This window comes from Amblyraja radiata, chromosome 7 (genome assembly GCF_010909765.2).
Source record: "Amblyraja radiata isolate CabotCenter1 chromosome 7, sAmbRad1.1.pri, whole genome shotgun sequence".
Taxonomy (NCBI): domain Eukaryota; kingdom Metazoa; phylum Chordata; class Chondrichthyes; order Rajiformes; family Rajidae; genus Amblyraja; species Amblyraja radiata.
The window spans coordinates 59,398,156-59,409,865 of NC_045962.1; positions in this window are offsets into that span (position 1 = coordinate 59,398,156).

The following is an 11,710-nucleotide window of genomic DNA, read 5'->3' on the forward strand; positions in this document are numbered from 1 at the left end:
TTATAGATAGACACTAAATGCTGGAGTAACTCAGCGGGACAGACAGCGTCTCTGGAGAGAAGGAATGGGTGACGTTTCGGGTCGAGACTTCCTCCTTCTGACGGCATTTGTTACCCTACTATTCCATGTTTCTCAGGTTCTACCCTCTGTGAACTTCTGTCTGCACCTTATTCCTGTTTTCCTATTTGACTTTCATCACAGCATCGAAGGTGTACTTTGGCTACTCAAATTTAAAATACCCATTTTTCTGTGTAGGTCACCTTTTTCTCTAAAATTGACTGTAGCCCTAATATCACTTCATCCTCAAATATCATCTCATGTAATTAATTCTGGCTTGTGCAGTCACTTTCTTACTTAATCACATCATCAGTCTAGTCATGGAATGGCTTTACCTCCAAAAAGTATGTTGTATCTCCATTTCCCTCATCTGTCTTAAGACTCATCGTAAGTCCAGAATTTAGATATCCTGTCTTCATTGCAGGAACACAGTTTTCTACTTATCTGTTGTGAATTAGTACTGGTCACTTTGCTAAAGGCACAATATACAATATACATTTCTGCAATTGACAAAATATACCAGGAACTTTGAACTTATGATGCGAAGTTCCACTTGTGTAGCTGCTTCACATAGTGGACCATGACTGTTTAATTCTCTATTCAAATGTAGAAATGTTTCTGCCTGTTCTCAATAAAAGCTTTGATCGCATTGATTAAATTCTCAAATCTGAAATCATTATTCAGGGGCCTATAAAGCTAAGAGAGCATTACAATATGAAAATAATTTATTTTACAATTAGAAAGGGAATTTATCATTGTATTTACATAGTAAGAACACACTTTATGGTGTTCTTACACAGAGTGGTGAATCTCTGGAATTCTCTGCCACAGAAGGTAGTTGAGGCCAGTTCATTGGCTATATTTAAGAGGGAGATGTGGCTAAAGGGATCAGGGGGTATGGAGAGAAGGCAGGTACAGGATACTGAGTTGGATGATCAGCCATGATCATATTGAATGGCGGTGCAGGCTCGAAGGGCCGGATGGCCTACTCCTGCACCTATTTTCTATGTTTCTATGTTTAAAGTAAATAAAAAAACACAAATTTCTGGAGCAATTCAGGGGGTCAGGCAGCATCACTGGAGGACATAGATGGGTGATATTTCAAGTCAGGATCCTTCTTCAGACTGATTGCAGAAGCGGGAAGAGAGGTGGGGGCAGGACAAAGCCTGGCAAGTGATATGTGAATACAGCTGAGGGGAGCTTGATTGGCAAATGGGTGGATGAAGGCTAGAGATTAAAAAAAGGAGAGAAAAGGATGTGAGAGAAGGAGTTAAATGTGAATTCAAAGAAATGGATATAGATGAAAGGGGATGAGGACATGGGAAAGGGCAAGTGAGAAATTGGGAGAAATGGGTGCGCACTGGTTAGGAGGCATAGGGAAGAGTGGGTGAAAATACAAATGGAGAGGGGTCTTGGTACATTGTTTTGTCTCAGAACAGCACACCATTTACTGTTTGGGAAGGATCTAAACCATTTGTTTACTGTTCAAGTGATATCAAATAGCATTATTCATTTTCATTTAGAGAATCCCACATTTTGAATGATTCAAACTTAGCAATATTGTCCTTTTAAGGAAATAGTAACACCATAAATACAATAGGTCAATTTATATTGATTTATTTTCTTATAAACAATACCCGATAAGATTTGTTTTGCAAAAATCTAATCTGTATTCCATTATGTGGAGGTATCCATTCATGAATAATATTTTTCTTACTTTATCTTACTTCCAGCTTGACGCATAACTCTAATCCATCGCTTATTTTGTTTTTTTATATGCCTAACGACTGCATATCTGAGACTAATTGCAATAAACATGCTTTAAAGCTACCCTTGAAAGAGTTTTCTGTCTGGACTTCAGGAGGTTTAAAAATCTGGAGTTGGCCACTTTGTTCTTTGCCAGGAGTTAAGTCATTATGGGGTGAAATCTATCGCTTGATATGCCCAGCTGTTGCCTCAAAGTGAAAATGGAATCATTAACTTTCTTTGTCAGGAATCTGACACACAGTGAGAGGTGAAGAATGCTGTAAGACTGGGATTTCTTCAAGATTAACTGAGAAGGTTTATTTGAGCATCAACTGCATAACAGTGTTCTTATAAAACTAAACAGGGGCAAAATATGAGGAAATGTGGGCACGGCAAAAACATATAACAAATCCATATGTAGTTTAGTTTAGTTTATTATTATCACATGTACCAAGGTACAGTGAAAAGCTTTTGTTTTTGTGCAATCCAGCCAAAGAAATAAATTTACATGATTACAATCAAGCCATCCACAATACACCGATAAAGGATACAACGTTCAGTGCAAGATAAAGTCAGATAATGTCCGATTAAATATGGTTCAAAGGTCTTCAATGATGTCCAGCTGATGAGAGTTGAGTTGCCTGATAACAGCAAGGAAGAATCTGTCCCAGAGTCTCGAGATATATGTTTTCAAACTTCTGTACCTCTTACCTGATAATAGAGGGGAAAAGAGGGTGACCGGGGTGAGATGAGTCCTTGATTATGCTGGTGGCCTGCCGAGGCAGTGTAAAGTGTAGATGGAGTCAATGGAAGGGAGGTTGGTTTGCATAAAGGTCTGGGCTATATTCACAAGTCTCTGCAATTTCTTGTGGTCTTGGATGGAGCTGTTCCAAAACCATTGTAATGTAAGAGAGAGACAGAAGGTTTTAAGGGTCTGAGAAGTCAAAGAGATTTATAGACTTTACAGATGTTAATTCAAGTGCTAAGATAAGTAATATTTGAATGAGCTTTGATCAAAACATAAGATTATAGCCTGCAATGGAGATTGATTAGGAAAACATACTGTTCAATAGTGAATCTATCCATGGAAGCTCAACACTATAATATCCTGGAACTGTCATATGAACTCGCATGTTAACATCATAGACCATGGCTGCAGCATCACAACATTAGAAACAAGAGGTTGAAGCTTCAATGTCTGGTGCTGAAGTGGACAATGAATATCATCAGTAAAGTGGTCAAAATAAAACAAAAATAGACTTTACTTTAGACTTTAGAACTACAACGCAGAAATAGGACCTTCGGCCCACCAAGTCCGCATCAACTAGCGATCACCCCATACACTACCAGTATCCTGCATAACATTGAGAATTTGACAATATGCCAAAGCCAATTAACCTACAACCCTGTACATCTTTGGAGTGTTGGAGGAAGCTGTAGCACCTGGAGGAAACTCATGCAGTCACAGGGAGAATGTACAAAATCCATACAGACAGCACCCATAGTCAGGATCACACCGGCGTCACAGTGGCGCTGTAAGGCAGCAACTCTACCGCTGCGCCACAGTGCTGCGGGCAACAGGTACTATATTAAATTGTCAGCAATACAATGAAAGGAATGATATTCCCACATGATCAGAGCATAAACAATTTTCCATCCAGAAAAAGACAATTCATTCTAATAGAAAAAACAGTCATAACAGCTTCAGCTGCTAGCTGCCATAGATCTATGTTTCTGTGCACAAGGCAGCCTAATTTATAATGATGAATGAAACATAATGCTGAGGGCACTTGTAAAGTTCTAAATGAGTACTTTACATCTGTCTTCATGGGAAAAGAGTAGAGGGGGAGGTAGCTGACTTTGAATACAAGGGAAATTAATTACAAGGATTTATTGGAATTGCTAACTGAAATTAAAGTAGGTAAATCATCAGCACTGGGCAGGATGTCACTTAGGGTTTTGAAGGACAAGAAGGAGATAGAAATGTAATAATATGATGTCAATCCAATACCTCTCCGACGATGTTAGGAAAACAAAGGAGTAGTCACCAATCTCAAGAAGTATGGTGGTGTACATGCTGCAGTCAGCAGAAATGTTGCTGAAGTGAGGATGGTCTAGAGCAGTGGTTCTCAAATGGGGGTACGCGTACCCCTGGGGGTACGTGAAGGCACTCCAGGGGGTACGTGAGATTTTAAAATATAGGCCTACATATATTTGCGCTGTAAAGCTTTGCACTGGTTAGGGGTACTTGGCTGAAAAAATATTTCACAGGGGGTACATCACTGAAAAAAGGTTGAGAACCACTGGTCTAGTTCCTTCAAGTTCCTTCAAGTTCCTTCATATAAATATCACAAACAACATGTCCTGGTCCAAACACATTGATGCTGCAGCCAAGAAAACACACCAACACGTCTGCTTCCTCAGAAATCCTGCATGTCTCCTATAACTCCAATTTATATAGCTACACCTGGCTCGGACAAAACTCTGAACATTAATAACCCATTATCTGTTATTTTGCACTTTATCAAACATAGTATTGCGTACAGTTTTGGTCTCCAAATCTGAGGAAGGACATTATTGCCATAGAGGGAGTGCAGAGAAGGTTCACCAGACTGATTCCTGGGATGTCAGGACTGTCTTATGAAGAAAGACTGGATAGACTTGGTTTATACTCTCTAGAATTTAGGAGATTGAGAGGGGATCTTATAGAAACTTACAAAATTCTTAAGGGGTTGGACAGGCTAGATGCAGGAAGATTGCTCCCGATGTTGGGGAAGTCCAGGACAAGGGGTCACAGCTTAAGGATAAGGGGGAAATCCTTTAAAACCGAGATGAGAAGAACTTTTTTCACACAGAGAGTGGTGAATCTCTGGAACTCCCTGCCACAGAGGGTAGTCGAGGCCAGTTCATTGGCTATATTTAAGAGGGAGTTAGATGTGGCCCTTGTGGCTAAGGGGATCAGAGGGTATGGAGAGAAGGCAGGTACGGGATACTGAGTTGGATGATCAGCCATGATCATATTGAATGGCGGTGCAGGCTCGAAGGGCCGAATGGCCTACTCCTGCACCTAATTTCTATGTTTCTATGTCTATCAGTATATTTATTCATGTGTTCTGTAGTCAATGCCTATTATGTTCTGTGTGCTGAAGCAAAGCAAGAATTTCATTGTCCTATCAGGGACGCTTGACAATAAACTTGAACTTGAACTTGAACACTGTAGGAAATATCACATCGGGATGCATCACAACTTGGTTTGGCAATTGCTCTCCGCAAGACAGCAAGAAATTGTAGGGAGTGGTTGTCATAGCTGTGTCCATTACTCACATCAGCCTCGCCACCATTGATCTCATCAACACTTCACGGTGCCTCAGGAAAGCAACCAACATAATCAAGGACACATACAATCCAGTCATTCCCTCTTCTCCACCTCTTTCATTGATCTGAAGATACAAAGGCTTTAAAACATCTACAATCAGATGCAGGAACAGCTTCTTCCTGTTGTTAACAGACTCTTTAATGCACCTCTCATAAGCTAATGTTGTAGTCTCAATCTTCCAACCTACATCGCGATGGCCCATTTACTTTTTTTATTTGTACTTTATAGTTGCAACACTATATTGTTCACTGTTTATTTTTCACTTTTGCATTACCTGATGTAGTTGGTTTCTACTCATGTACTGTACGATTTGACCGGCGAGCATGCCAAACATAGTTTATTACAGTAACTCCGTAAATGTGATATAAGCAAACTGTAAATCCTGGCCAAAATAGAGCCAAATTAAAGCAGAGGATTCATGCATTTACAAGGCCTGTTAGCCTCTTTCTGTGTAAGAAGCCACAGGCTGCTTGCTGCTGCTGGGAAGTCTGGAGCCTAGATCAATACCTCAGATAAGGAAGGTCCAAATGTCTTAGCAATTGATAGTATGTATGAGAATTTTGCAGAGAAACTCTAAGGTATTGTAAATGCATGGGCTTGATTGGATTACTGCAGAGGGATTGTAAATAGTGTAAATAATGTTGCAAGACAGTTACTCTGCTGTTTGTTGATTGGCCAGAGTGTGAAGCCCTGGCTGAATTGTTTGTATTCCATGGTAAATGTTGCATTATTCAGTTAAACTGACTTCCTTCCAGAAGCTTCAGTAAGAAACATTGTTTGGGACTCTTTGTAATTAGGTTGGGGAACTGTCAATAATATTGTGATGTAATTGATATGTATGATTGGTTTGTAAGGAGAACCACTCCTATGCAGTTCTGCCCCTCAAGGTTCATTGACCTATAAAAAGTATAAGATACAAGATACAAGATACATTTATTTGTCACATGTGCCAGTTGGCACAGTGAAATGTGATCACCATACAGCCAGACAATAAAATAAAGAACACAACACACGATAGAATTCAACATAAAACATCCCCACACAACATAATCAAAAGCTTCCCACTGTGAGGGAAGGCACCCAAGTCAGGCATCGTCCTCTGATGTTCACCCGTGGTCGGGGCCTCCGGAGCCCTCCGCAGTTGCCGCTACGAGCATCCCGCTGCTCAGGCCCGCTCGCCGAGATGTTGGAACTCCGACGTCGGAATGGGAGGCCAACCTCGGCGGCTTCCCACCGGATTCCGCAGCTCCCGACATCTCCAGGCCGCGCTGGGCGGAGATGCAACGCTGGCGGCCCTCGGCAAAGGGCCCCAGGGTCTCCGCGATGTCGGTCAGCGCCGCCCGCGCTGGGAACTCTGTGAACCACAACCCCGCAATGTTGGAGCAGTGGGCCCAATGCTCCGGAGCTTCAAACGGTGATCCAAGTAGGTATCGCCCGCTCCGCGGTGAATCCAGCGCCGTGCCGCCACTGCTGAAGCTCTGGTCCGGTCCCTCGTCTCCGGTAGGAAAGGCCGCACCGATCCAGTGGTAGGCCGCGAGGTGGGGAGGCGAGGACGCGACTTGGAGAAATAGTCGCATTCTCGCCAGGAAGCAACTGGGAAGCGGTTTCCCCCTTACCCCTCCCCCCTCCCCCCTCCCCCATATAGAAAAACTAAAGAATCCCAAAACAAAACTGTTAGACAAACTAAAATTAAAAAAAGATAGGAAAAAACGGACAGGCTGTAGGCAGAGGTGCCTTCAATGCAGCGCCCCTAGTGGACATACATGGTAGCACCCATTTAGATCGGTGTCGATCTTCTGGAAGGGCGCTTCGGACTGCGTGACCTTTTGGGCAGTGTCTGCTTGCACGAGGCTGAAGGGCTTGGCCAGGCAGAGACAAGGATCAAACCCGCGGTGGTTTAGGTATTGTATAGGGGAATTTGTGTTTGTCTGAAAATAAAGGTTAGTTGGTCCAGTGCTTGACTCAGTGTTTTACTGAACTAGACTTAGGAGGAATAAGTTTTAGGAACATATTTACAAAACCAATACCATAACCAAGTTTGCAGATGGCACAAAGCCTAGTAGTGTTATGAACAGTGAAGAGGATAGTGATAGATTGCAGCAGGAATATAAACATGCTTGGAGACTGGGCACAGCCATGGTGGATGGTTTAATGCTAGAAAATGTGAAGTGATGTACCTCGATAGGAAGAATGAAGAAGTTCCCATGAGTGCCGTGGCCTATGGGACATGGCTGCCGAGCCAACCAAGCGTAAGACCCGGCTGAACACATGACCCGGCTGAACACAAGGCCTGTCAGAACACAAGACCCGGCAGAACACAAGACCCGGCAGAACACAAGAACCGGCAGAACACAAGACACGACACACTGCAGACTACAGGGAAAGGCCACTGAGCATAAAGAGGCTCGAAGATTTGTGTAGAAGGGAAGGCAGAGGAGAGATTTGATTAAAATGATGATGGTCTGAATATAAATGCATTGGATAAAGGCAGTTTCCTTAGATGAAGGAGTCAAGGATTATAAAATAAAGTAAAAGAGAATTAAAGGTAACGTGGGGAAAAAACCTTTAACGCATGCGTGGTTGAAATCTGGAATGCATTCATTGCAGCTGTGGTGAAAGCAGGTTCCATGGTAGCCTTCATGGAGGGGGGAGGGGGGGGGATAGATAACCATATGATGGAGAAAGATTTGTACGGTTCCAGAGAAAGAGCACGTTACTGAAACTAGAAACGAAGATGTTGCCAGTTCTAGAGGGTCTGAGCTATAAGGAGAGGTTGAGAATGCTGGGAATCTATTCCTTGGAGCGCAGGAAGATCAGGGATGATCTGATAGAGCTGTATAAAATCATGAGAGGAAAAGATTGGGTAGATGCACAGTCTCTTGCCAGAATAGGTGAATCGTGGACATAGGTTTAAGGTGAAGGGGAAAAGATTCAATAGGAATCTGATGGGTAACCTTGTCACACAAAGGTTGGTGGGAGGCCGGGTTTATCCCAATGTTTAAGAAACAGTTAGACAGGTACATGGATAGGACAGGTTTGGAGGGATATGGACCAAACGAGAGCAGGTGAGACTAGTGTAGCTGGGACATGTTGGCCGGTTGGGCCAAAAGGCCTGTTTCTACACTGTATCATTCTATGACTCAAAAAGGTTCCAGTGCAACCATTTGTGTTTAAACCATTTTATGATTCCATGTTTCTTTTGATAATTGAAAATAGGGAAAGGATCATAAAGTTCATGATTATAATTTCTGATTATTTTTGCTTTAGAAGCACTAATGCATGGAGGACCCTATACTTGTGTAATGGCGTAGAAAATCTGGTCTCAATCTAGATGAAAAGACTTGACCCAAAATATTGACTGATCATTTCTCTCCAGACCTGAGGTCCTCCATCAGCTCTCCTCTTGTTGTTAACCTCACAATTACTTAGTGAGCAGAATCTTGTCCCTTATGTCCACTTAAAGGTGCTCAACATAATATTTGTGCTGCCAACATGGCAAATATCCAGGTCATTGCCCAATTATATCACAAACATATCACTGCACTGAATTACTCTGTTTTTCTCCAAGGAAATATTCACGCAAGAAAATTCAAAATAATTTGGAATTAATCTGTGAGTCATCCAGTCTACCCGAGAATGAGAATTCATAAAGGCTGCATGTAGTGTGTGGTGGGTGTCATGGAATATGAGTATTGCTTTACATATTTATCTATTTTTATGCAGCTGGTGGAAAGGATTGGATTTACTTCACATTTATACAATTGTTTTACCAAAGGCTAAACTCTGTGAGGAAAGCGGCAGTGAGAATGCAGGTCTGAATAATATGTATATACATTGGGAAATGTGAGTGTTTTAATGATTCCTCCAAGCTCCTAATTGCGGACTGCAGTTTGTTGCTGAATTTTAAGTGGTTTTATATGCTGAGCAACGGTTGATGTCTTGATAAGACAGAATAAAAGTATAACATTAATATTAATATAAAAATGCGATGATTAATCAAAATAAGTTTCTAAATTGCAAGAATTGGTTAAGGCCTTAAAACCACAAAACTGTTGAAATTAAATATTTAATAATATCATCCTGTTGGTGGAAAGATAATAATTTAAAGACTGGATATTTTTGACAAGAACTTAAAGCTAAGTTCTTGTCAAAAATATGCAGCCTTTAAATTATTATCTTTTGGTAAGTAATTGCCAAAAACCGGAAAACACAACAATTTACTTTTATTACAGTTGCCATTAATTGTAGGTAAATTTAGTGACATGCAGGTTTGAAGATTTTTTTCAGGTATGTTTCTTTGTGCACTTAGTTTTACAAGAAGACATATGCAAGTATTTGGTTTTCAATTTGATCATAATAGAACTTATAACTACGGCACTTTTACATTATCCTTAAACATATTCATAGAGTCTACTGCAAAGCTCCTTTGAATTGCTCACATTAAAATCACATTTCGTGCTGGTGTTACTCAGAAGGTGTCAAGAGAATTTCAGAAGGCAGATGAGAATTGGACTAGGGAGCGCAGAGTAAAGTCAGGTGAAAGATTCTTGACTTGAAATGTTAACTTTGTTTCTTTGTCATCCAACCTTCTGAGTGGTTCCTGCTTTTTACTTTTTATTTCAGATTTCCATAAAATTAATTTGCAGTAAACATAATGCAATGCACAGTTTAAATATGCACATGCATGTATAATATTGAAATATAAAGCCTGAAATATTTATAATTAAGTGGGGAAAATGCTGTAATTTAGAAGAAAATGTGATTAGCTGCTTTAAAGGCTGAGGGTTAAGGTACTACTGTGCTACCACTTATGTAATTCTGTAATTACAGCATGATAATTTTACATTGTTGCTTTTCCATTACAGAAAGCGGGCACAACTGATCATAAGAGTAAAACTTGACCCAAAAATTAACAGAGATATTGTAATAGGAAGAAGGGTCTCGACCCAAAATGTTACCCATTCCTTCTCTCCAGTGATGCTGAGTTACTCCAGCATTTTGTGTCTATCTTTTGTGATAGGAAATATGGCTTTGTGATTTGCAAGCTGATGCAAGCATAAGACTTTCTTTTATATTAAAGGTAGCTGCCCAGATCTTGAAAACAATCTCATGAAGAAGGCATCAGGGTATTCTTTAAATGAGAAAAGCATTTACAGTGTGACATAAGAAGACAATACAGAAAAAATAGGCTCCAACAGCAGCATTATAATATGCCACAGAACCATATAAATGCATTTAAATAGGATGTGCAATTCTATTTAAATCATGTATTTTTAAAGTACAGAAGATCTGTTTTATAATTTACATCAATTTTGCCTATGCCTCATCTACATAAACTTATGCCTCATCTACATAAACCCAAAGCCTTCTTAGCTTACAAGTGAATAGACACTTGATATCAGAGATTGGAAAGTTACCTATGTGAAACAAAATTATACCATCTAGGTTAATTTTTGAAAGGATGTTCTTGGATTAAGGAAGTAAATGTGAACATGTCAATTTTCTGTGTATGGCTGACAGGTGTTCCTGTTCCTGCTTTTGCTCTTATTCTTGCTCCCACCCCTCATTAAACATGCCAGATATAGACTTTTCCCGAGGATCTACCTGTCAGAGAGGATCGGTAGACTTCTAATGGTTGAAGCACATCCTTTGAAAATTTGTTTCTCACGTGAAATAAAAAAGTTGTTAACACCCATAAACGTAAATTCTAAACACACATCTAGGTTGCTCTCCATCCCTTCGGGCATCTGAACAGTCTGCTGTTAGTTCTATATGCACAATTTATAGGGCTAACTTTTTAAATAAGTGCATTTCTGAAATAAAAACCTGAAAAAATATTTCTAATTTACAGCTGGCATCATCTTGCATGTTTAAGAACATTTAATGATAATCCCCTTATAATGCTGGTTTCTGTTACCAGATGCTAGTGGAAAGCTGAAGGATTTGGTACAGAGATCTATCGGGAATATATTTTTAATCATTTTATGCCTATACTTCCAGTTTCCTGAGTGAAAAGCCCAGTGAACAATACATCCCTAATTCCATTAACACAGCCTGACCTTACCAGCAGGCCTGACAACCCTGCATTTCTCAACACTTTACACTATTTTATCAGTATTATCACTTTCTCACTGCACCATGGACCCATCTACCACTTCTTATCTCCATGGCAACCCTTGCCTCACCCTGTCAGAGATCTACCCTTTGTCTAATCCATCTTTCTTTCTCTCTTTTTCAGTTCTGAAAAAGGGAATCTTTGATCTGAAATGTTAGCTCTGTTTATTTTTCCATAGATGCTGCCAACCCACTGAGAGTTCATTGTATTTCTGTTTTTATTTACAAATTCCAGTGCCTGCAACTTTTTGATTCCTTTAACTTTGAAACCTATCGGTTTAATCACTGATATATTTATGAAGAAAAATAACTTAGAGGTAACTTAGCAATAAAGGTAGAGATAAAGTACGTTATTAATTATGGTAAAGCAAAAACTAAATGTCTGTATGTAACTTTTCTGTCCATTCTGCTAATGTA